Source organism: Mustela erminea, chromosome 19, assembly GCF_009829155.1.
Source record: "Mustela erminea isolate mMusErm1 chromosome 19, mMusErm1.Pri, whole genome shotgun sequence".
NCBI lineage: Eukaryota > Metazoa > Chordata > Mammalia > Carnivora > Mustelidae > Mustela > Mustela erminea.
The window spans coordinates 24129741-24154116 of NC_045632.1; the positions used below are offsets into that span (position 1 = coordinate 24129741).

Consider the following 24376-nt stretch of genomic DNA (forward strand, 5'->3'; position numbering starts at 1 on the left):
TAAACATCACCACCTTTCTGGCAAGGATCCCTTCCTCACATGTACAGGTTTCCTTGGACTCTGCCTTGAAATCTCCCAGAAGCACTTCTTTGTTTTAGTCTCAGCAATAATGCCTGTCCTTGTGTACCCATGTGGCCTTAATTTCGGAAGAATCCTCTGATTTTATCCATCTCTTTTCTCAAAATTTCATTTCACTGAGTCTAGGTCTGAGTACCAGTGCTATCACTTCTTAACCCTGAAACTCTTCAGTTGCTAGTAAATTCCTTCACAAAGCTCTTTGGATTGAATAAGAATATGTATATGAATTCCTTAGCACAATGTCTGGCATTTGGCACGTCTTCTATTTGTTGGTTGTTTCTGTGGAGCCCCAATGCAACCCCATGGAGTGCAAGCAATGACACTCCCTAATTTAAAGATGAGACAGGTATCCCCACATATCCCAGTAGTAAGACAGATCTGGAACCAGATGCCAGTCTAGTTTTCCTTCCTTTCACAGGGTTCTCTTGATGTTGAATTTAATGTCCATGTGAATACCTTTCCCAGGATTTTCTCAGGTGGCAGATACAGCTTCCTTTTCCATTTCAAGCCCTTAGGAGACCACCAGGATGCTACTCTGTTCTTTCTTCAGCATGGCTACCTACGGGGCAAGGTCTTCACTCGGCCCACCAGAGGATGGGCTGCCTGTCTCTCCTGTCAATGGCCCTGGCCTCTAGCAGCACCCTTCTTTTGTGAAGACTAGTAATGGAGGGGAAAAAAAAAAAAAAAAAAGTAAAATCCTGAATCCTCGGCTTTTCCCAAGATTTCTGCTGCAATCTCAGAACAACAGCCTGGGAGTCACTCTGGATTAAATAAAAAATTTATATCTTGGACCATGATGACTTGCACGCAGATAATCCACCCATCTCTGTTTAATGCATCCCCTGCTTGCAGAAACTGTTCCTTCCTGTGCAGGTCACCCAAGCATCACCTAAGAGCAGTATTTTGGGTCACATAGAATAAAGACCTTCAACACTGCACTCCTGTTAAGCATCAATTAGGTGATTTATGAGGAGTCTGGGGATTGTTTTTAAAAGCAGTTTGCATGTTTACTGTTTTTGAAGCACCGTGCTAGGAGTTTCGCATGTCTTCTTCCATTTAACACAGCAACCTTATGAGATGGGTCCTACCGTGAACCCTATTTCATGCATGAGGGAACCGTAGCACACAGAGCAGTGGAGGAGGGTAAGAAGATCACATAGCTGGCACACAGTGAAGCCAGAATTTGATCCTAGCAGACACTGGGGCTTTGCTTTCAATACTAGTTTTATTGCCCTTCTCAATAATCACTTTGTCTTAATTTGCATGTTTCTGATTAATAATTTGCTAAGAATCTATTATATATTTATGACCCATTATGTATCCTCTCTGTGTCCTATATTTTAAAACTTTCTTCCCCCTTAATGATTTTTCTTAGGATATTTTGAATAATAATCCTTTCCTTGTTTTGTGTGTTACAGATATCTTCTCTAAGTTGACAGCTTGTCTTTGTACCTTATGGTGTCTTTTGACAAACAGAATTTCTTAATTTTAATGTCATAATAGTTATCCTTTTTTTATGGTTAGCAGTTTCTGTGTCTTAGTTAAGAAATCCTTCCCTACTCCAAGGTCATAAATATGTTCTCCTAAATATGTCAAGCTTTGGCCTTTTACACTGATGTCTTTAAGCCATCAGGAATTGATTTTTGTGTATGGCATGAGGTAGAATCCAGTGTAACACTTCTTTCTGTGGTAATCTATTGCCCCAGTGCTGTATTGGCTTGTCCATCTGTCTTAGTTGAATTTCTTCAAAAGCAAAGCCTCAGATTGTTTCTCTGGAAGGTGAACACAAGAAGCAAAAGTAAGGGTGGTTTAGCCTGGGTGGTTCAGCTGGACAAGCATCTCCCTTTGGCTCAGATCACAATCCCAGGGTCCTGGGATTAAGCCCAAAGTAGGGAGCCTGTTTCTCCCTCTGCCTGCCACTCCGCCCTGCTTGTGCTCTCTTTTTCTTTCTGCCAAATTAATAAATGAAATTCTTTTTGAAGGGGGAAAAAAAAAGAGTAAGCGTGTGAGAAGAAGACAAGGTAGGGCAGAGTCATAGTTGCTACTGTGGACAACAGGGTTCAAGTCCATCTCTGCCAGCATGTGAACAAAGTATCTTCCAGAATTGTTCACCTGAAAGACAGGAAATGGGACAATGTCTCTGTCTGCCATCTCCTATTTCCTCTTGTTTGGGGCCTGTCCTCAGGGGTGTTAGGTCTAGACTTCTGAGCTGCCCCTTAGTGTGGACTTAGAGGTCTCAACAAATTAGACAGGGCCCTGGAGTGAAGGTAAAATATACCTACAGTCACACAACCACTGAACTCAGATGGAGGCGAGGTGGGGGGAGGGTGGGACCCAGGGCACCAGGATGGTCTGCTATGCCCTCCCCACACCAATTTTCTTCACCTTGCAGAGGAGTTCCAAGGAGTCCTGCTCAGAGCTGGCCCAGAGGCCCTTCTTTCCTTGCTCTGTACCTCAGAAGGCAACCCGCATGGCATTAACTGGCTTCCTAGCCCTTTGCTCACTGAGAGCCCTTGGAAGGAGAACACAGCAAGGGAGCAGGGGACTCAGAGCATTTAGACCCGCTGCTTCCTCTCTGTGGGGTTGTCTCTGACTGACTGGGTCCCCCCTTTCACGGATGTATGTGTATAGTATGTCTATAGAACTCCTTCTTCTGAGAACTGGGGATCACTTGTTCACTGTGTCCCTTCAGGCCTGTGGCCACAGCTCCACTCCGACTTTTGTGAAATATCACATCATTAAACCCTCTGACGTTGATGTGCTTCTGCTCCTTCAGGGACTGTGGCTGATGATGGCATTGTTGTCTTGTCTCCATGAAATGATGGTACAACAGGTGCCCGATTTCACCCTGCACTTCCTGGGTACCAGCTTTGTGCCTGAACACTGCTCAGGGTTACGGGGGGGAGCCGGGTGATTTATGCAGCTCCTGTCCTCAGAAAGCTTCCTATCTAGTGACCCAGAAAAATGAAAGGGGAGCCAGGCACTTGCAAAGGACAGCAGAGAGTGCTTGGAGTAGATTTGGGGTCAAATCTGTCTAACATCAGAGTGACCTTGCCTCCCATCAAGGTCTTTTAAGGCCAGACCCCTGCCCAGGCCTCTGGGACAATGCCCCCCCATCCAGCCCATCTTCCTGTTTCTTCCATCCTGGCTCTAGTTGGGCTTTTCCTCTATTCTCTTTTCATGGTTGCAGTTCCAGAGGTTTCTGCTGACTGACTGATGTCTCTTTTATAGATATTCATATGACTAAAAAACAGGCTTCAGATGCATAAATATCATATTGACAAGAGTGAATAAGGAGAATGGGGAAATTCATGGTCTTTTAACCAAGCACAGGGATTTTGTGGTAGTTTTTTTTTTCCCTTTTCCTTCTGAAATCTGCAGAAGCTGTTATACTAATAGCTGTGATTTGCATAATTTCTGGAGTGCAGCAGAATAGGAAGCCAGGCTGCAGCAGACAGTCTGACTCTGCTGGTATAGGGCAGAGCCTTACATTATTAGGAAGAAGCCACATAAATATGTCAGTCCCCAAATGCCTGTGAGGGTGAGGCAGTGTGAATAGAACAGGTACAGTGAGCCAGCAGCTTCCCTCCCCATGACAGGGTACCTAAAGCAAAGACTAGAAGCGGTGGGGGAGAGAGAGCCCCCACCCTGTTCCTTAGGGACAGCTCCTTAGGGACTCCAAGGCCAGGCAAGCCCTTTATAAGGAGCTTGGCTCCTTATAAAGAACAGACATTGGCTGTTCTGGTTGAGGGCAAGGTTTCTGTGTGTTAGGTTCCTCTACTGATGGAGGACTTTGAAGAAACTGATCATTGTCAGGTCTAGGCTGTAAATCATGCCAGGCTCACAGTGTGAAAAAAGTCTCTGCCTTAAATGGGTTAGATGTTTACCTTTTTGCACCACCAAAAGGAGATCTGTGTGGTATGGAGGAAAATAAATGGGCCTAGAGTGGGAAAGAGCAGTCTCCCCATATCCTAGCCTGAACAAGTCACTCTGCTTAAGAATAAAGGTAACATGGGGTGCCTGGGTGGCTCAGTGGGTTAAGCCTCTGCCGTCAGCTCAGGTCATGATCTCAGGGTCCTGGGATCCAGCCCTGCATCAGGCTCTCTGCTCAGCAGGGAGCCTGCTTCCTCCTCTCTCTCTGCCTGCCTCTCTGCCTACTTGTGATCTCTGTCAAATATATAAATAAAATCTTTAAAAAAGTGAATAAAGGTAACATGTAGTTGTTGTTGTACATCTAAAACTAATACAACACTGTATGTAACTAGACTGGAATTAAAATAAAAACTTAACCAGGAAAAAACAAAACAAAAAACAAAGCTAATGTGGCTTTGTGAGGTTCTTGTGACAACATAAGATCATAAAGGAAATGAATGGGGGTGCAGAGTGTATGCTCACTAAATAGTGCTGTTGTTAAATTTCATTCAAATTGGGTTCCTTTGCCAAACCCTTCATTCTGAGTCTGTGATGAGGGGTCTGGGTTCAGGTAAAATTTATCAGTGTCTTCTGAAAGACTAGAGTCACTGTTACAGATGTTTTTTTGACAATTCCAAATTTTGTTAATTCCCCTCGAGAAAGTCTTATTATTTGTACCACCTGCTGCCTTTCTCTCTTTTGAAAATTAAAGCCCTCTTACTGGAGGCAGGCTGATTGTAACAGGTTTGTCTGCAGGAGTTCTCAAGGCCACAGCCACAGAGGCCCAGAGGAGAAACCTAGGACCTTGCAAGATTCAGTGGACAGAGTGTTCTCAGGAGTAATTAAGCAGGACAGCAGATGTGGAGTTGTGGGCGAGCTGAGCGCTGGTGTCAGAGGACATTCTCTTTCCCTCACCCTCTGTTGGCATATCTCTTATTCCTCCCTGGGCTACAACTGTTATTAACGTTCAGATTTTGGAGATAATGGTTTTAATTAAACTACTTTGCTGTTTACTACTGTTTCGGGAATTTGTTAATTAATCTTTATGTAATTGTTTTGCAATGGTTGTACAGCAAAAGTTCTTAAATTATAAGTTGAAGCTCTCACAGAGAATCTAATTTCTAATCAAACTCCCATGTTAATAAGCAACAATGAGGGAGAGAAATTAACTATTTAAAGTCCCTCCCTTCATAGATGTTATCTGTCTTCAACCTGACAAGTGGAGAGTCCCACACTGATGGTTCTGATGGAACCGTTGATATCCATGTAGTAAGGTCCTAGCATTCCCTCTCTCTTAATTAGCATTAAGATACTAATTCTGGCCCTATATTTGTAGAGAATATTTCTCTGAAAGGGTTACTCCTAAGAGTGTCACCTCCCTAAGATAGAGAACATGTCAGCCTTTATCAAACCCTAGACTCTTCCTCTTTACTAAGGCAACTGCAGGTGTGTGGGAATCACATGTACAGAACTTTGGAAATGAGTAATAAAGGGCTGAAGTGATGTCAGAGTACCCCACAATATGTGAGGTAGATAGAGGAGCATTTCTAATGGATATTGGAGATAATCATTCTTTAATTTCTGAAATAAGAACAGTCCTCATCGACTCCTATAACTTGTTTCCCTACCTTGTGAGTATCTGCCTCTCTCTGATTCTGGGTTCTAATCCTGAGTCCTGTAAGGGACAAGCTACAGAAAGGGTTAATCTCCCTTCTTGTTATTAGCTTCTGGATATAGGGCTATTATCTCAATGATTCAATGAAGTCAAGCTCCCTCTGCTAGCAGAGAGCTCTTTTTAGCAGCATAGTACTCCAGTGAGGGGCATGGACCCTGGAGCCAGACTACCTGGGTCCAAAGCCTACCTTTGCCAATTTTTAGCTGTGTAACCCTAGACTGGTTATGCAAACTCTCTCTGGGTCTGTAATATCAGGTTTTAAGAATGTATGCCTTATAGTACCGAGATGATGACTAAATGAGATGGAGTATGTCAAGATCTTACTACTGTGCCTGGCACATAGTAAATGAGTATACTATTATTATCCATTTTTCCATGGTTTGTTTTCCAGCCTCTACCATAGTGCATGCTGAGTGCCATGGAGGGATTGCCTAATTTGCTCTTAGCTATGATATTCCTAGGATCACATGTTTCTTTCCTATTTTACTTTTCCAGTTTGGAGGCAAGTTGGATTGTACCTCATCCATGTTCCTAAGTGTGTTTAGGGATTGCTGATGTTAAGCAGATATCAACCATAGAAGGAGTTAATTCAGGGATGACAGATGCTGTTCACCTCTTCTGTCACCTGTGGTGGACCTCGCTTGCTGATCGCAGAACTCTTACTCATTAGGTTTAGGCTTAGCTCATATTCCTGTCAACAGACTGCCTAGACAGCTAAGAGTCAGCGTCGAAACCCAAAAAAGAGAACACTCAGTGAGTCTGGCATGCTAATGCTTTATTAGAAGGTTCAGTTCCAGCAAGCAAAGTGAGGGTAAAGGAAGCGGAGCAAGGAAGGAGAGAAAGCAAATACAGGTGATGTGTTACCAAGTTGACTAGTTTCTCAAGAACTCTGGCTGGTTGCTCAGTCACATGGGATATCTTCAGGGAAGACATGTGAGAACACCACGTCCAGACAGGCCATCTCAGGGGAAGAGCTCAAGGAGTTTATCTTCTGACTTATTTCCATTTCCTACCTCTCAGTGGTCAAAGTCCACTTTGTGGGTCTTCGATGCTTCTTCACCTCCAGGTTGTAATAATCAACCTACCTGCCCATAGGCAGCCACCGAGGAAATCAGAGCCTTCCTGAATCCAGTGGGCTGAACTTGGGCACTAGCATCACAGGTTTCATCACAGCAAGTGTGGTGGGCCCAGGAATAGTCCAGGACACTCCCCAGGGGAGGCTGAGCCCATCCGGATGTTAGAGGATGAGGTGGAAGGCAGTAGAAGTTGGAGCTTTACATCTGTGGGAATGGAGTCTTGGCAGGTGTCCAAAGCTCAGAAAGCTGGAATTGCTGAGTGGATCTGAGTGGCTCATAGACTGGCTCTAGTGCAATTGGCATGTGGTATAAAAACCCATTTGGCATCCAGAGTTTGGTTGAGAGACATCCCAGGGGCTTTGGTCTCAAAGTCTTTGTCCCATTTCACCCTCATTTTCGTTGCCCTCCCCTAGTGCCACAACTTCCTGCTGCAGTGCAGGGACCACACCTGACCAGGGTACACTGAACAGCATAACCCCTTGCCCCAGGCCCCACATGCCCATGATGAATCCACAGGAGAGAAGAACGGGGGTAGCCAGTGGTTCCAGAATTTGGGCACCGGATGTCAGCTTCCATGTTCTGTCTGCTACAGCACATCCCTTCTCTCCTCTGTCACTGCCCTCTGGCCCAGCCACTTTCAGATCTTACGTCAGGTCATCTCCTTGGTGCCCCATGGTCTCTGGCCTCACTGTCCTCTTCTCAGCTCTCCCCAAAAACAGTGTGTATGAAGGCCCATACCTATTCCTCGTTGCTGGTTAACTCCTGTTCATCCTGCTAGTCTCAGCTTCAGAAGGACCTTCCTGGGCCCCAAAATATAAAACGGATCTCTGTTGTAATTGCTCCGTCTGTACAGTATACTTACAGTATAAGTATTTAACCGACTTCTGTGTCTTCCACTAGGCGATAAGCCCCATGAAGGCAGGGAATGAGATTGTTTTCCACTATGTCTTTAGCTCCCACTCTCTGGCTTATAATAGATGTTACACATGGTAAAAATAAAATAAAATAAAATAAATGAATGAATTGGTGAAAAACTGAATTCCTCTGTCTTTTTGATCCTTTGTCTCCATGAGCCTTGAGACTGACAAGCTAATAATTCCTACAGCATGAGGGGGCCTGCTATCATTTTCTGTAATGGCTGTCATCATGGTCTTTCAGAAAGTAATTGGCTTAATTATGCCCTAAACTGACCCTTTGGATGGAACTGTAGGATAAATGAACAGAGAGAAATGATTTGGAATGGTCCTGTTGGGTCCAATTATCAGTAAAGAAAGTGATTGAAGATTAGGTCTAGTTTATCCAGGACTCCCCAGCATGAGCCACAACTGCTCATTATAGCTGCCCTGTGGCTTATCACGGGTTTTGGGAAACTAGTCTGCCTACTAATCATTCCCATTTATTTTCTCTGAAAGGGTGGCATGTATAAGCTCCAAGTTGTGGGAACATAGTGGGAATTCCGAGACCTCAAGATCAAGTGTTGATAAGAGCTTTTAACCCTTCATTGGGTTTCTGAGTGCACAGGTTGTTTAAGTGGCCCTAATTCCAGGGCCAGAGATCAAAGAAGCAGTTGTCAATGTTCTTTTCTGCCTCTGATGTAATTTTATATATATATATATAAAATATATATATAGAGAGAGAGTGTGCATGGAATGAATGGAAAACTGGTCGTGGAGGTTCTAGAGTCACACAAGGGACAAAACCAAATATGTAAACAGTACCATCTCCTTGTTTGTTGGATGGCAATGAGAGTCCTTATGGGGTACGGTTATAATTATTAGTTCCTGGAGTAGGAGACAGATACGCATCTGGATGAATCAGTAGCCCCAGCCAGTTGACTTGGGATACGAATGTTTTGGGAGGGAGGGCATCAGATCTGTATCTACAAAGAGCAGTGCAACTGCCTGAAGTTTCAGATTCGTGGTGTTCTCTGTGTTCCCTGCCCATCAGTGCTCCGTGCACCCAGCTCAGTCTGTTTTACAAAGAGCACTCTGTTCTTTTTTCTCAAAACTTCTGGGGGCACCTGGGTGGCTCAGTCGGTTAAGCATCTGCCTTCAGCTCTGGTTGAGATTCAGGGTCCTGGGATGGAGTCCTTCATCGGCTCCCTGCTCCGCGGGGAGTCAGAATCTCCTTTTGCCCCTCCTCCTTGCTCATTATCTCTCTCTTTCAAATAAATAAATAAAGACTTAAAAAGACTTCTGGGACTTCATGGCAAAGTAGCCGTATACTTCCTCTGTCCCTCTGTTCAAAGAAGCCTCAACAGTTGACTCAAATGAGGACTCTGTAAGCATTAGAAGAGCAGGAAGATCTACTCTCCCTGTTTTTTTTTTTTTTTCTAAATCGTGACTTCCCTCTGAACTCAAGGAAGTTGGGAGCTGTGTACATACCCTTGTATGATTCCCATGGGTGTGCAGAGTTTTGTTTTGGTTTTTATTTTTTAGATGCTGGGGAAGATTGATACATTTATTTTTTGTCTCCATTTAGGTGGGCTGTCCCTTGCTGCTTGCATTCCTTATTTAGGAAAAATCTTTTCACAACAAACACCCGAGGGAATATCCTGAATCTCTAGTCATATTTGAAAGGTTTGAAGAGGTAGGTGGCTATGAGGACTGTACAGAAATATATGCCTCCATCGGAAAGGACGAATACCCAACTTTTGTAGCAACATGGACGGGACTGAAAGAGATTATGCTGAGTGAAATAAGTCAAGCAGAGAGAGTCAATTATCATATGGTTTCACTTATTTGTGGAGCATAACAAATATCATGGAGGACAAGGGGTATTAGAGAGGAGAAGGGAGTGGGGGTAAATTGGAAGGGGAGGTGAATCATGAGAGACCATGGACTCTGAAAAACAATCTGAGGGGTTTGAAGTGGCGGGGGGGGTGGGAGGTTGGGGTACCAGGTGGTGGGTATTATAGAGGGCATGGATTGCATGGAGCACTGGGTGTGGTGAAAAAATAATGAATACTCTTTCTCTGAAAATAAATAAATTGAAAAAACTAAAAAAAAAAGAAAAGAAAAGAAAAGAAAATGAGTTACAGGCGTCTGTGTGGCTCAGTCCATTAAGCATACGACCCTTGATTTCAGCTCAGGGTCTTAATCTCTGGGTCATGAGTTCAAGTCCCTGTGTCCCTGTGTTAGGCTCCATCCTGAGTGTGGAGCCTACTTTAAAAAATAAATAAAATTTTAAAAATAAAAGATTAAAAAAAAAGAAATATATGATTTTATAGAGTCCTTGTCAATCATACCTTATTTCACATTAACTGGAAGTTTTTATTAGTTAGGATAAGTAATACATGGGACATAATCTATCCCCCTCTGCTTTTGAGAAAGGATTTCTTACATCCTGAGGGTTCTGTGCCCAGTACCAGCGCCAATGAGACGAGGGTGCAGAGATTCACAATTGTGTCTGGGATTCTGCAGGGAGGGAGACATACTGTACAATTTTTATGCTGTGCACAATACATTTTAGGGACTGCCAGCTTCCCAAAGTACATGAGATATTAGCAGAGGCCAAAGGGGATATACTAAATTATTTAATTTTTTTTAATTTTCAAATTTTCTTCTTTTAAAAGTTCTTATTTATTTGTTTTTATTTATTTTTTATTATGTTATTGAAATTTTATTCTAAAAAGTTTTATTGCAGATTTCAAATATATACACAAGTAGACAGATTAGTATAACTAACCTCTCAGGTACCCGTTATACAGCTTCAATAATTAGTGATAAATGGGAACTCTTACTTCATTTCTATTCCAATCTATTTCCCATAGCCTGCCCCACGTTATTTTGAAACATCTCTCAGATTTCTATCATTTTATTTCTAAATATTTCAGCCTTTTCCCATGGAATAAAAAATTTTTAAAAATGTAATTATAACCACACTACAACTTTCACACCTAAAAAATATCAACAGTAATTCCTTAATAACATCAAACATCAAGTCAGTGTATTTCCTCAATTGTCATACAAATGCTTTGAATGTTTAAACAGAAAAAGGGTGAGGTGGGATGAGGTGAAGAGGGCAGTGCTCTAAAGTACTTGGAAGGCCACCCCTAGAAGGGACCCATAGAACCTGGAGCCTGGTAGAAAGTTACATCACGTGCATGCCACTCCCTAGAGCAAAGAGTGTTTCCTATTCAGGACTTAACCTCAGTGTCTCCTCCTGCCGGGCAGGTCTCCTCCCCTGCCTGCCTTATCTTGCATGGGCCCTCAGTACTGTCAAGTGGCACCATTTAATTCTCTTTGATAGTGTAAGATACTTTTCTCATCTGGTCATTTCCCTTTCCACCCACTGTAGAACTGTATAAAATTTCTAGACAAAAGCTCCACTTCTCTTTTTAAAACAAATAGCTAATACACTTGTGAATGCGGCAAAAAGACCTTTGAACTAGGCCAGAAACAGCAATTTTTTTTTTTTTAAGAAAAATTGTTCCTAGAGTCAACAGGGTTAGTGTGGACTTTCCAAAGGCAGAATAATTAATGCATATGAGGAGTAGTTTTGTTCATTAGCAACAGCAGATCAGTCCATCAAAGTGTATCCAAAAGCTGTTCAGCCTGGTAGTACCAATTGGCAATTTTGTTTTATTTAATTCAAGTCATGTAAAAACCCCTTGCTTTCCCCACACAGGTGACACACTTTTCTGGTTGCTGTTGGAATCTGTGTTGCCCAAATTGCAATTCTGAGATCCCAAATATTAAGGCGTTTGTTCTTTTTCTAAACAAACAAACAAACAAATAAAAAATGTCTAAACAGCTTTAATATGGATCCAAAACTACATTGTGATTGGCTGGGATCTTTTGCATTTCCTTTAATTTATCTTCTCCCTCTCTTTGTGTTTTTTAGTTCTTGCAATATTTTTATTTGGTTGTTGATGTTATTATTGATGCTGTTTTTCATTGGAGAAACTATATTTTGTCCTGGAGAGCTTCCAACAATCTGGATTTTGTGATTGTACCCCTATGGTGTCATTTGACATGCTCATTTGTTCCCTGCATTTTCTATATATTGGTAATTAAATCTAGGTGCTTGGTCAGGTTCAGGTTTGATGTTTTTGGCAAGACTGTCTTAGAGATGGTGTTGCCATGAGGCCCATAAACCTTATTGTCTCCCTTCATGTGATGTTAGCTGTCACTGATGATAATTGGAAGATCTTATCCTTCATAGGAAGTTACAGATGGATATTCTAATCTGTCAAGCTTCCTTCATTCATTAGCAAGAATGTATCTATACCTTTATTGACTCTGTGCTTATGCTGAGAAGGCAAACACATAAAAAAAAAAAAGCAAAATAAGAGATACATTTATACACTATATGGAGTGATTTTCAGGATATATTTGAGAGATTTAAAATGAAACCAGTAACATGTATAGTATGTTACCATTTAAAAAATGGAAATGAACACACATACACACACACACACATATATAGTGTAATATATGGTGAGCAACTTCATTGTATTAACAGAGATAACTGCAATTATCTTCATGCTTGCCTCTTCCTTTGTATTCTCTCTTAAAACCATTGATCTAAACATGATTTCTCTTCTTTGCTAGTCCAATTATGGACTAGGTAGGACCACCAACTTTATCTTTTCCCATATGTTGGGTATATTTCTGAAGTTTTAATTCTCTGATTGGATTTTTTAAAAAGTTTCATGGGGATAAGACATATTGCAATAAATTTGAGTCCTTATCACAGTGAGGTATCAACCATACCTCATTGTATCATGCATCATTGCTTCCAAAGGAAGCAAAATAAATCAGACACGCTCAAAGGTACTAATCCAAGTCTTGGGCTAATAACACTTCCATGTATGTTTAACTAATACAGACTTCCCTAGCTATGACATCACTGGTACAAAAGAGGTGTAGAAGTTGAAGGAAAAGCTCTTTGAATGATATCTCTAGCTGATGGACCAGGAAAACACTAGGATGTTGTGGTAGTTGGTATCTTTGAAATCCTATAGAGAATTGTATAGACAATACTCAGCACCCAAACTATGCAATTAAGGAAAATTGGATAAAAAGATTATTGCAAGATGTGGTCAAGATTTAAAGGGATAGTGGGATACTTCAGGGCAGACGAGAACAGGGAGCCATGTCCACTTCAGACCCTAAGAGAGTAGATGAATAGAGAAGGCTTCCTGGCAGGAGCTCTGGTCTTGATAGAGAGACACAGCTAATACGTAATTATCTGGCAGGGAACATTCTGTGGGGATAAATTTCTTGACTCCAGTATCCTTCTCCTCTTCGCTGGTGCCTCTCATTGTTAAAACGCAACTAAAAATCAGAGGGCAAAGTAGCCCATAGAGATTGGCCTCTGAGGGGCACAGGGCATTATGCCTCAATCTTCTTAGGCCTAGTAGTACCAGTGAGAGATTTATATGCCAGTCTGAATTTTTTTCATACATTTCTGGAAGTTTTGATAACTTCTCTTGACACTTGGTGTTTTAAAATTTTATGGGGAGAAGTTTTTGTGTAAGCCATTTTGTATTCATGTTACCAAGAAATCAGTGGACGCTTTAAATCTGAAAACTCCAGATATCCTTCAGTTTGATGAAATGGTCTTCTTTTTTCTCTAGCCACTTCTATTTTCTCTCTCTCTAGAATACTTATTGGTGGTTGTTGCCCTGAAGATGGAGTGATTGTCTTTTTAGGCTTCTTAAGCTTTCTTTCTCTTTTTGCTTTGTATTTTGGGACACTTGTTGACATTTTAGACTTTTAAATACATTTTTATTTTGGGAATCATACTTTTTAGCTCTCGATGATTTGCTTTTGTTTTCGTATTATTTCTTTTATATAGCAACTTGCTCTCTCTCTCTCTCTCTCTCTCTCTCTTTTTTTTTTACATAGATGTGACATCTGAAATTTCTCTGAGGAAATTACTTGAAGTCCTTTTATTTTTTCAGCTGTTTTAAGACATAGTAGACCAATCAATATTGTGTAAATTTAAGGTGTACAGTGCGATGATTTATATATGTATATATAGTGAGATGCTTGCCAAAATCAAGTTCATTTACACATCCATCCGCTCATATAGTTATTATTTATTTATTTATTTATTTGTGTAGTGAAAACTCATTTTTTTTTTCTTTTTTTTTAGAGAGAGAGAGAGAGGGAGCACCTGTGCACATGAGTCAGGTCGGTGGGGTGGAGGGGTGGGTGGGCATGGGGAAGGACAGAGGGAGAATTTTAAGCAGGCTCCACACCCAATGTGGTGCCCCACAGGGGCTTGATCTCACAACTCTGAGATCATGACTTGAGCCAAAATCAAGTCAGATGCTTAATGGACTCAGCTACCCAGGTGCCCCTAGAACACATTAGATCTAAGTTTATCTCCTTTCCATTTGCTCTGTCCCCTCCAAAGTCACAATGATTCATTGATCATGAGACAGGAGACTATAGTGATTAAAAACCTGGGTGTGAATTATGGCATTGACTAGTTTTTTTGACCTGGGGCAAGGCACCTGGCCTTTGTACCTTGGTTTCCTCACTTGTGAAAAACCACCACAAGGAGTTAAGATGGCAGAGAAGTAGAGAGACCCTGGGCTTTCCTCGTCCTTCAAACATAGCTGTATTGAGAGGTCAGGTCACTTATAATACTCATGAAACTGATTTGAGGATTGAAAGAAGGATTTCCACGGTTGGAGGGAGACAGCATGGTGGGTGTGATGTGCATGTAAGTGACTGATAGGGAAAAAACTATATGGGGAGAGAACCCTTTCTGGGGGGAGATAAAGGGAGAGAAGGAGAGTGGGACAGAGAGGTTGAGAGAGAGCGGTGTCAGGAAGAAAATCTCTTGGACCATAGACTGGGGAGCTGAGGGAACTGAATAGTTCAGGTTTTTTGCAAGCAGCGAGTGGAGGTCAAGCCCAGAGAATTTGAAAATGCTCAACTTTCACTGGAGGGGAGCTATCACCCAGGAATGCACGAAAAATGGTGTAGGGATCTCTAGGGTTGCACTGCGAGAGATCATTCCCCTTCCTGGAGTATATTTGGAATAGGATATATTGCCTTTCTAAGGACAAAATACTGCAGGTGCCAACCATCAGTCTTTCATCAACAGTGAGCAAAGATGTGCACCGAGACTGGATAATACAGAATCTGAACACCGTACAAGCATGGGACTGTTTTTCTGGAAGAAAGGGCACTAGTCAGACTACAGTATGCCTCAAACCTGGAAGAGGGAGCATATCTCAGTGGGTCGACTATTTTAAGATCTGGAGTTTTTAATCCCAGTCACACTAGAAATAAAACACAGGAGACCTGAGTGTCAGACACACTGACGGCCCTCACTTCCTGAACAGCAGGAGGTGTGAGACACCCCCCACCCACAAATCTGGGATCTAGAAAGTGGAGTGTTATCATTTTACCCATGCAGCCAACATGGCTGGACATCAGAGAGCAACACAGTAGCTCCCAGTGGAGGTGTGAGCCATTTACATTAACCCTGTCCTTTGTGCTTAGCAAGTGCTTTTTTTTTTTACTTGGATGGGATTGACTAAGCCAATGGACAGGGTCTCTCTCCCAGAAAAGCAAAACAGGCAGCATGCCACATGCACCAAATCTACCGATCATGCAATGCTTCAAAGTGTCCCCTTCAATTCAATTAGGACCAGGCTGTATTTTTTTTTTTTCTTTCTCCTTTGGAATCAGGCTTATAATTTTTTGTTTGTTAATTTGCTTTTTCATTACCTTCTCTCTCTCTCTTTGATCAAACTTTTTTTCTTTTCTTTTTCTTTATTCTTTTTCCTTTTTGTTTGGAATCAATCTTACAGGTTTGTTTTTGCTTTTGTTTTTCAATTATCTGTGTTTTTGTTTTTGTTTTTTGTACCTTTCCCTTTTCTCTCTCTCTTTTTCCTTTCATTCCTTTTTTTCCAGACTTTTTTCAACAAACAAATCAAAACTCACCTGTAAGTCCAAGCACTCCCCACTTCAAGCAAGAATGAGCTCTGCAGAGGATGACCAGTGGGAAAAAACAACCAAAATCCAAGAGCAGAGTGCACACAGCATACATCAGAAACACTTCATGAAGTGCCAGGCCTTGGACAGTGTATGACCTATTTTTAATACATAACAAGCTTTCATAACATGCAAGAGATAGAAAGAATTTAGCTAAATTTGGCTAAAGAAATTTAGCCAAAATGACAAGATAGAGGAATTCTCCCCAAAAGAAAGGTCAGGAAGATATTACAGCCAAACTTGCTGAAAACAGATACAAACAATATGTCTGAAAAAGAATTTCGATCAATAGTCACAAGACTACTAGCTGGACTTGAGAAAAAAAACATAGACAGTAATAGAGAAACCCTTGCTGCAGAGATAAAAGACCTAAAAATTAGGCTATTTTTTTTTAATGCTATAACAAATGCAAAACAGTTTGGAGATAATCACAATGAAGAGGCAGAGAAGGCAGTGGGTGATATAGAAGATAAAATTATGGAAAATAATGAATCTAAAAAGAAAAGTGAAAAAAAACTATTAGATCACAAAAGTAGACTTAGAGAACTCAGTGATTCCATAAAGCAATATAATATCCATATCATAGGAGTCCCAGAAGAAGAAGAACGGAAAAAAAAAAAAAAAAAAGGCAGAAGGCTTATTTGAACAAATTATAGTTGAGAATTTCCTTAATCTGGGAAAGGAAATAAGAATTCAAGTCCAAGAGGCACAGATAACTCACCTCAAAACAAAACAAAACAAAACAAACAACAACAACAACAACAAAAACAGGTCAACACCAAGACATATCATAGTGAAATTTGCAAGATACTAAGAGAATTCTGAAAGCAGTGAGGGGAAAAAATGGTCCTTAACTTATAAGGGTAGACACATAAGATTAGCAGCAGTCCTGTCCACAGAGACCTGGCAGGCCAAAAGGGAGTGGCATGATATACACAACATGATAAATGGGAAAAACATCCATCCAAGAATATTTTATCCAGAAAAACTGTCATTCAGAATAGAAGGAGAGATAAAGGGTTTCTAAGACAAACAAAAAACTAAAGGAGCTCATGAATGCAAAACCAGTTCTGTAAGAGATATTAAAGGGGCAGGAAAGAGGGACCAAAAGTAACAAAGAATAGAACAGAATAGAGACAATCTACAGGAACAGCGACTTTACAGATAATGCAATGGCATTAAATTCATATCTTTCAAAAATTACTCTCCGGGGGCGCCTGGGTGGCTCAGTGTGTTAAGCCGCTGCCTTCGGCTCAGGTCATGATCTCAGGGTCCTGGGATTGAGTCCCGCATCAGGCTCTCTGCTCGGCAGGGAGCCTGCTTCCCTCTCTCTCTCTGCCTGCCTCTCCATCTACTTGTGATTTCTCTCTGTCAAATAAATAAATAAAATCTTTAAAAAAAAAATTACTCTGAATGTAAATGGACTAAATGCTCCAATCAAAAGACAGAAAATATTAGAATAGACTAAAAAAAAAAAAATCAGTATGCTGTTTACATGAGAATCATTTTAGACGTAAAGACACCTCCAGATTGAAAGTGAGGGGGAGGGGGAGGAAAATTTATCAAGCTAATGGACATCAAAAGAAAGTTGAAGTAGCCATACTTACATCAGACAAACTAGATGTTAAAACAAAGACTATAAATAAAAGATGACACAGGACACTATATCATAGTAATGGGGCCTATCAAACAAGAAGGTCTAGCAATTATAAATATTTATACCCCTAACCTGGGAGTAGCAAATATGTAAATCAATTAATAAAAGACTTAAAGATAATCACTGATACTAATACAGTAATAGTAGGGGGACTTTAACACCCCACTCTCAGCAATGGACAGATCATGTAAACAAAATATCAACAAGGAAACAGGGCTTTAAATGACTCATTGGACCAGATACATACAAAGCATTTCAGATACATACAAAGCATTTCATCTTAAAGCAGCAGAGTATACATTCTTTTTGAGTGCACATGGATAATTGTCCACAATAGTTCACACACTGGGTCACAAATCAGGCCTCAACTTGTACAAAAAGATTGAGATAATGCCATGCATATTTTCAGACCACAATACTATGAAACTTGAAGTCAACCGCAAGAAAAGATTTGGAAGGATCACAAATGCACGGAGTTAAAGAACATCCTACTAAAGAATGAATGGGTCAAATAGGAAACTGAAGAAGAACTTAAAAAATACATGGAAACAAATGAAATTGAAAGCACAATAGTTCAGAACCTGTGGGATGCAGCAAAGGCTAAGGGAGCAAAGGCTAAGAGGAAGTGTATTGCAATAGGTCTTCCTCAAGAAGCAAGAAAAGTCTCAAGTATACAACCTTAAGTTACACCTAAAGGAGCTGGGAAAAGAACAACAAATAAAGTCTAAATCCAGAAGCAGAAGAGAAATAGTAAAGGTTAGAACAGAAATCAATGATAAAGAAATTTTTAAAAAACCAAAACAGTGAAACAGATCAACAAATCCAAGAGCTAGTTCTTTGAAAGAATTAACAAAATTGATAAAACCCTTAACCAGGTTTATCAAAAAGAAGATACAAATGACCCAAATAAAATCATGAAGAAGAGAGATCACAATCAATACTGCCAACCACAAATAATTTTAAGAGGACACTATGAGCAATTGTATGCCCAACAAATTAGGCAATCTGGAAGAAATGCATAATTCGCTAGAAAATATAAACTGCAAAAACTGAAACAGAGTTAAAAAATCTGAACAGACCCATTACCAGTAAAGAAGTTGACTCAGTAATCAAAAATTTCCCAACAAATAAAAATCCAGGGCTGGATAATTTCCCAGGGGAATTCTACCAAACATTTAAAGAAGAATTAATGACTATTCTGAAGTTATTCTAAAAAATAGAAATGGCAGGAAAACTTCCTAACTCATTCTATGAGGCCAACATTACCTTGATCCCAAAACCAGGCAAAGACCCCACTAAGAAGAACTACAGACCAATATCCTTGATGAACATGGATGCAAAATTTTTCAGCATTAAACTACCTAATTGGATCCAACAGTACATTAAAATGATTATTCTATACCACTAAATGGGATTAATTCCTGGGCTGCAAGTGTGGTTCAACATTTACAAATCAATAAGTGATATATCACATTAGTACAAGAAAGGATAAGAATCATATGGTTCTCTCAATAGATGCAGAAAAAGCATTTGACAAAATACAGCCTCTCCTTTTTTGATAAAAACCCTCAACAAAGTAGGGATAGAAGGAACATACCTCAACATCATAAAGGCCATATATGAGAGATGAATAGTTATTATTATCCTCAATGGGGAAAAACTGAGAGACTGAGAGCTTTTCCCATAAAGTCAGGAGCACAACAGGGATGTCCGGTCTCACCATTATTGTTTAACATAGTACTGGAAGTCCTGGCCTCAGCAAACAACAAAAAGAAAAGGCATCCAGATTGGCAAGGAAGAAGTCAAAGTTTCACTCTTCCCCAAACGATATGATACTCTATGTAGAAAACCCAAAAGACTGCACCAAAAAAACTGGTAGAGTTCATACAGGAATTCAGCAAAACTGCAGGATATAAAATCAATGCACAGAAGTCTGGAATTTCTATACACCAATAACGAAGCAGCAGGAAGAGAAATCAAGGAACAGATTCCATTTACAATTGCATCAAAAACCATAAAATACTTAGGAATAAAACTAAAAAAAAAGGCAAAAGATCTGTATTCTGAATACTATAGAACACTTATGAAAGAAATCGAGAAACACCAAGTAATGGAAAAATATTCCATGCTCTTGGATTAGAAGCACAAATAGTGCTGAAATGTCTATACCACCCAAAGCAATCTACACATTCAATACAATCCCTATCAAAATAACACCAGCATTTTTTGCAGAGCGGGAACAAACAATCCTCAAATTTGAATGGAACCAGAAAAGACCCTGCATAATGAAAGGAATGTTGAAAAAGAAAACCAAAGCTGAACATCACAATTGCAGACTAAAAGCTATATTACAAACCTGTAATCATCAAGACAATAGGTACTGGCACAAAAACAGTCACATAGATCGATGGAACAGCACAGAGAACCCAGAAGTGGAACCTCAACTCTATGGTCAACTGGAAAGATGTCCAATGGAAAAAAGACAGTCTTCTCAACAAATGGTATTGGAAAAAAATGGGCAGCCACATGCAGAAGAATGAAACTGGACCACTTTCTTTCTTTTTTTCTTTTTAAGATTTTATTTATTTATTTGACAGGCAGAGATCACAGTAGGCAGAGAGGCAGGCAGAGAGAGAGGAGGAAGCAGGCTCCCTGCAGAGCAGAAAGCCCCATGTGGGGCTGGATCCCAGGACTCTGGGGTCATGACCTGAGTCGAAGGCAGAGGCTTTAACCCACTGAGCCACCCAGGTGCCCCGACACTGGACCACTTTCTTACACCATACACAAAAATAAATTCAAAATGGATTCAAGACCCAAATGTGAGACAGGAATCCACCAAAATCCTAAAGAACACAGGCAGCAGCTTTTTACTAGACACGTCTCCAGAGGTAATGGAAACAAAAGCAATGATTATCTATTGGGACTTCATCAAGATAAGAAGCTTCTGCACAGCAAAGGAAACAGTCAACCAATTAGAAAGGCATCCTACGGAGCGGAAGAAGATATTTGCAAATAACATATCAGATAAAGGGTTGTATGCAAAATTTCTTCTCAAACTCAACACCCAAGAAACAAAAAATCCAATCAAGAAATGGCTAGAAGACATGGACAGAGATTTCTCCAAGGAAGAAATACAAATAGCCAATAGCCACATGAAAAAATGCTCAATATCCCTCATCATCAGGGAAATACAAATCAAAACCACACTGAGATACCACCCCATACTGATCTGAATAGGTAAAATTAACCACTCAGGAAACAACAGATGTTGGCGAGGATGCAGTAAAGGGGGAATCCTCTTACATTTTTGGTGGGAATGCAAACTGGTAGGGCCACTCTGGAGAACAGTATGGAGGTTCTGCAAAAAGTTAATGATACGTCATTTGCAAAAAGTTAAGAATAGAACTGCCCTGGGGCACCTGGGTGGCTCAGTGGGTTAAGCCGCTGCCTTCCGCTCAGGTCATGATCTCAGGGTCCTTGGATCGAGTCCCACATTGGGCTCTCTGCTCAGCGGGGAGCCTGCTTCCCTCTCTCTCTCTCTGCCTGCCTCTCTGCCTACTTGTGATCTCTCTCAGTCAAATAAATAAATAAAATCTTTAAAAAAAAAAAAAAAAGAAGAACTGCCCTAAACCTAGCAGTAGCACTCACTGTTAGGTACTAATCCAAGGAATACAAAAAATGGTGATTTGAAAGGGGACATGTACCCAATATTTATAGCAGCAATGTCCACAATAGTCAAAACGTGGAAAGAGCCCAAATGTCCATCAACTGATGAATGAATAAAGAAGATGTGGGAGATATCCGTATCTATATATCTATATATCTATATCTGTATATATAATAGAATATTACTCAGCCTCCAAAAGAATGAAATCTTGTCATTTGTAAGGATGTGGGTGGAACTGGAGTATATTGTGCTTGCTAAGCAAAATAAGTCAGTGAAAGAAAGACAAATACAATTTCACAAATATGTAGAATTTAAGAAACAAAGCAGGTGAACTTTGAAGAAGGGAAGGAAATACAAGATAAAAAGAGAGAGGGAGGCAAACCATGAGAAGCTCTTAACTATAGGGAACGAACTGAGGACTGCTGGAGGGGAGTTGGGGGGGAGGGGTAATTGTGATGGACATCAAAGAGGGTACTTGATGTAATGAGCTCTGGGTGTTCAAATGACAAATCAGTAAATACTACCCCTGTAACTAATAATACACCATTGTTCACTAACTTGAATTTAAATAAATTCTAAGAAATATAAAATTTTAAAAAGCAGTGTGTGAAGATTATATAAGTTAATATTTGCAAAATCTTTAGGCAAGGATTCAATGTTAGCTGGATCCTCTATACATTTTGGTCTCTCTTCTGTGCTGCGGTTTGTCCTTGAGTAGCTGGTGATTCTTAATTGTCTAAAACTATTTATAAATAGAGTACTGTGGGTTTTCTGTATTATTTCTGGACTTTGAGCTCTGTCTGGATAGGTAGGTATATCTTTTCCACTGGGAGAATTTACCCGGAAGGATGGGGATGGGCAGGCCTGAGTCTGCGCTGACTTCACCCTACAAGCTCCTATAAGGAGGCGCAAGAGGATTCTACTCAGAAGAGCTAGCTGCCACTTACAAGAAGATAACTTCAAGGGATCTCCCTCACTATGTGTGTGCATACCAGGGAGAACAATTTGCTTAGACATTAACCAGGCATTTCTTCAGGTAAATATTTCTACTTTGGCCCATTCTTTTTCAAATCTCTGCACCTGCCAATTATGGAGTGGTATTTTCCCGTATCCTCCAAAAAGGAGTTCATTTCCTGCCTTCCCCAGAGCCTTCTCCTATGCTAGCTCTAAGCTGTGCACCGCCAGCTCACTACCCACATTCAACATTTCAGAAATTCCTCACAATTCTCCCTCCTCTGATATCCCTCCATTTTACCCCAATTCTTACAGGATTTTATTTCCTCGTATACCTCTTTTCTGTTGTCTTCTAGAAGAAGAGGAAATAAATACATACTCTATCAGCTGAACTAGACACTCCAAACTCAACTTACAAATTTTACTTTATAGGGATGCTGTGAGTTTTGCTATCTGTGAACAGTGGCTGTTTGCAAGTTCACATCCTCCTCCTAGGTCTCCAGGGCACCTGTACACTCATGTGCTATAGACATAGTCTCACTGTACACTGATTATCTACTTGTCCTCCTTTCCTAGGACAGAGGGGAGAGGACTATCTTGCAGTTATCACAGTCCCTGACATGTGCTCGGCATTTTATCTCTGTGGGTCCCCCTCTTCTCTTGCTCACCACGGAACACTAGAACTTGACATAGATTACAAATTCATACTGACCAAGGGCAGTGGATATTTTTTTTTAAATCTGGGGCAAAGAAAATGTTCAATAGAGTAGGGGATATAGTGCCAGTTTACAGAATCTGCAATGGGAAAAAGATTATATTCAGGCCCTCCATGCCTACATAGTTATAAGCATTGGGCTATAAATGTGGCACTTAACCTCTGGGAGGCCACAGCAAAGAGTGAAACACTTTAGCAACATCTACTTTTTGTTAATAATACATTCTTGAAAACATGCATAAAAGACATTTGAAAATAAACAAGAGTATTACAGTTTTGATTGTGGTGGTGTTGGTGTGGTAGTGTGTTTCATGCCAGAGATTGAAAAATACTATAATATTTCTAAATACATTGTGCACAATGCACAATACATTGTGCATTTTGGACACAACATTATTTAAAACATTACATTTAATCTTGTTCTTTTTCTTTGTAATTCAACGGTATTTGAAAGTCCATTTGAGATGGAGATTCACACCATTTGAGAAGTGATCACACTTGATCAATTCTATCTTGGCCTTAAATATATTACATTTATGGGACCAATATTTTTGTTACTAGTATCAGCACTTTCACTTTCTTGTTCTAATTTATTTTTAAAGCATTAAAAAAAACACATAAAGAGATTTTATAAACACTACAGTTTATCAAATTAAACTCTTGGGAGGTGGGCACTACTACACCCATGAGAGCTATGGAGGCTTGTCAACTGATGTATGAGAGTCCAAATTCAGATTGTTAAGGTTTAATTCTCTCACTATATAATTTATGAAAATCAAATATGTGAAAGTTAAAGAAGCCTTCAATCATGAAATTCACATTTTTTTTTTCCCAGAAAACAAAGTTACTCTGGGGATTCGACTTACAAGAATGAATAATCCAGGCCTCAGAATTCTGTACTTTGGAAAAGTGCACACCCCCAAGCATACACATTTTAACACACACATACTGTTGTGTAGTTTAGAATACCAGTATAAATGTGTATGTTTTTACTGTGATTTTCCTCCACCTGGGTAAGTTATTACATACAGTGAAACATCTTGTGAAATTATTATTATTTAAATTCATATTTTCTTAATGCAGGACCTACTTATAGATGAAGGGATGTTAAAATTTAGGTACATTTTTAAAAATGGTATTCTTTCAGTTTCAGCCTTGGTGGGAACCCCAACACAATTGGTACAAATTATTCCTACATTCTAAGTAGCAACGATTGCTTTGAAAAATAAATCTATACATGCAGGAACTTAACAAAATAGAACTTTATATCTCATCCACACAGTGGTCTACTGTACTTTTCCTCCACCCAGGCTTTTTCCATTGTGTCTCCACAGTCTTCCAGGGCCTCAGAATCCTCTGCACCCCTCAGAGGGAATGAAGAGGAACTGTGGAAAAGGCACACACATTGCTCACATACCTGGTCCTCGCTAATATTCATTACTTCTGTCTCCATTCCATTCATGAGATTTCATGATTGGCCTGGCCTACATGCAAAGAAGACTGGGAAATGTGGCCCCTCTCTGGAGAGTCACTTTCCAGAAACAACACAGTGCAATGAAAGGAGAAGCTAGAACTGTGGTTGATAGCTTTCCCCATCCAAAACAAATAATGTGAGATGGGCTAGAAGTAGCTAAAAATGTCCCCCAAGGTGAGAATGTATAGGAAAGGGAAATGAGAGG

The 24376-nt window shown here is 40.3% G+C and overlaps 1 long non-coding RNA gene across 1 annotated transcript; it reads left to right on the forward strand.

Annotated features, from left to right (window-relative positions):
* The first annotated feature begins 5541 nt into the window (after positions 1-5541).
* Positions 5542-23705, forward strand: LOC116579962. Its single transcript, XR_004281481.1, has 4 exons — positions 5542-5621; positions 9223-9330; positions 22559-22624; positions 23533-23705. It is a non-coding gene; the product is annotated as an uncharacterized LOC116579962 (long non-coding RNA).
* Positions 23706-24376: the final 671 nt, after the last annotated feature.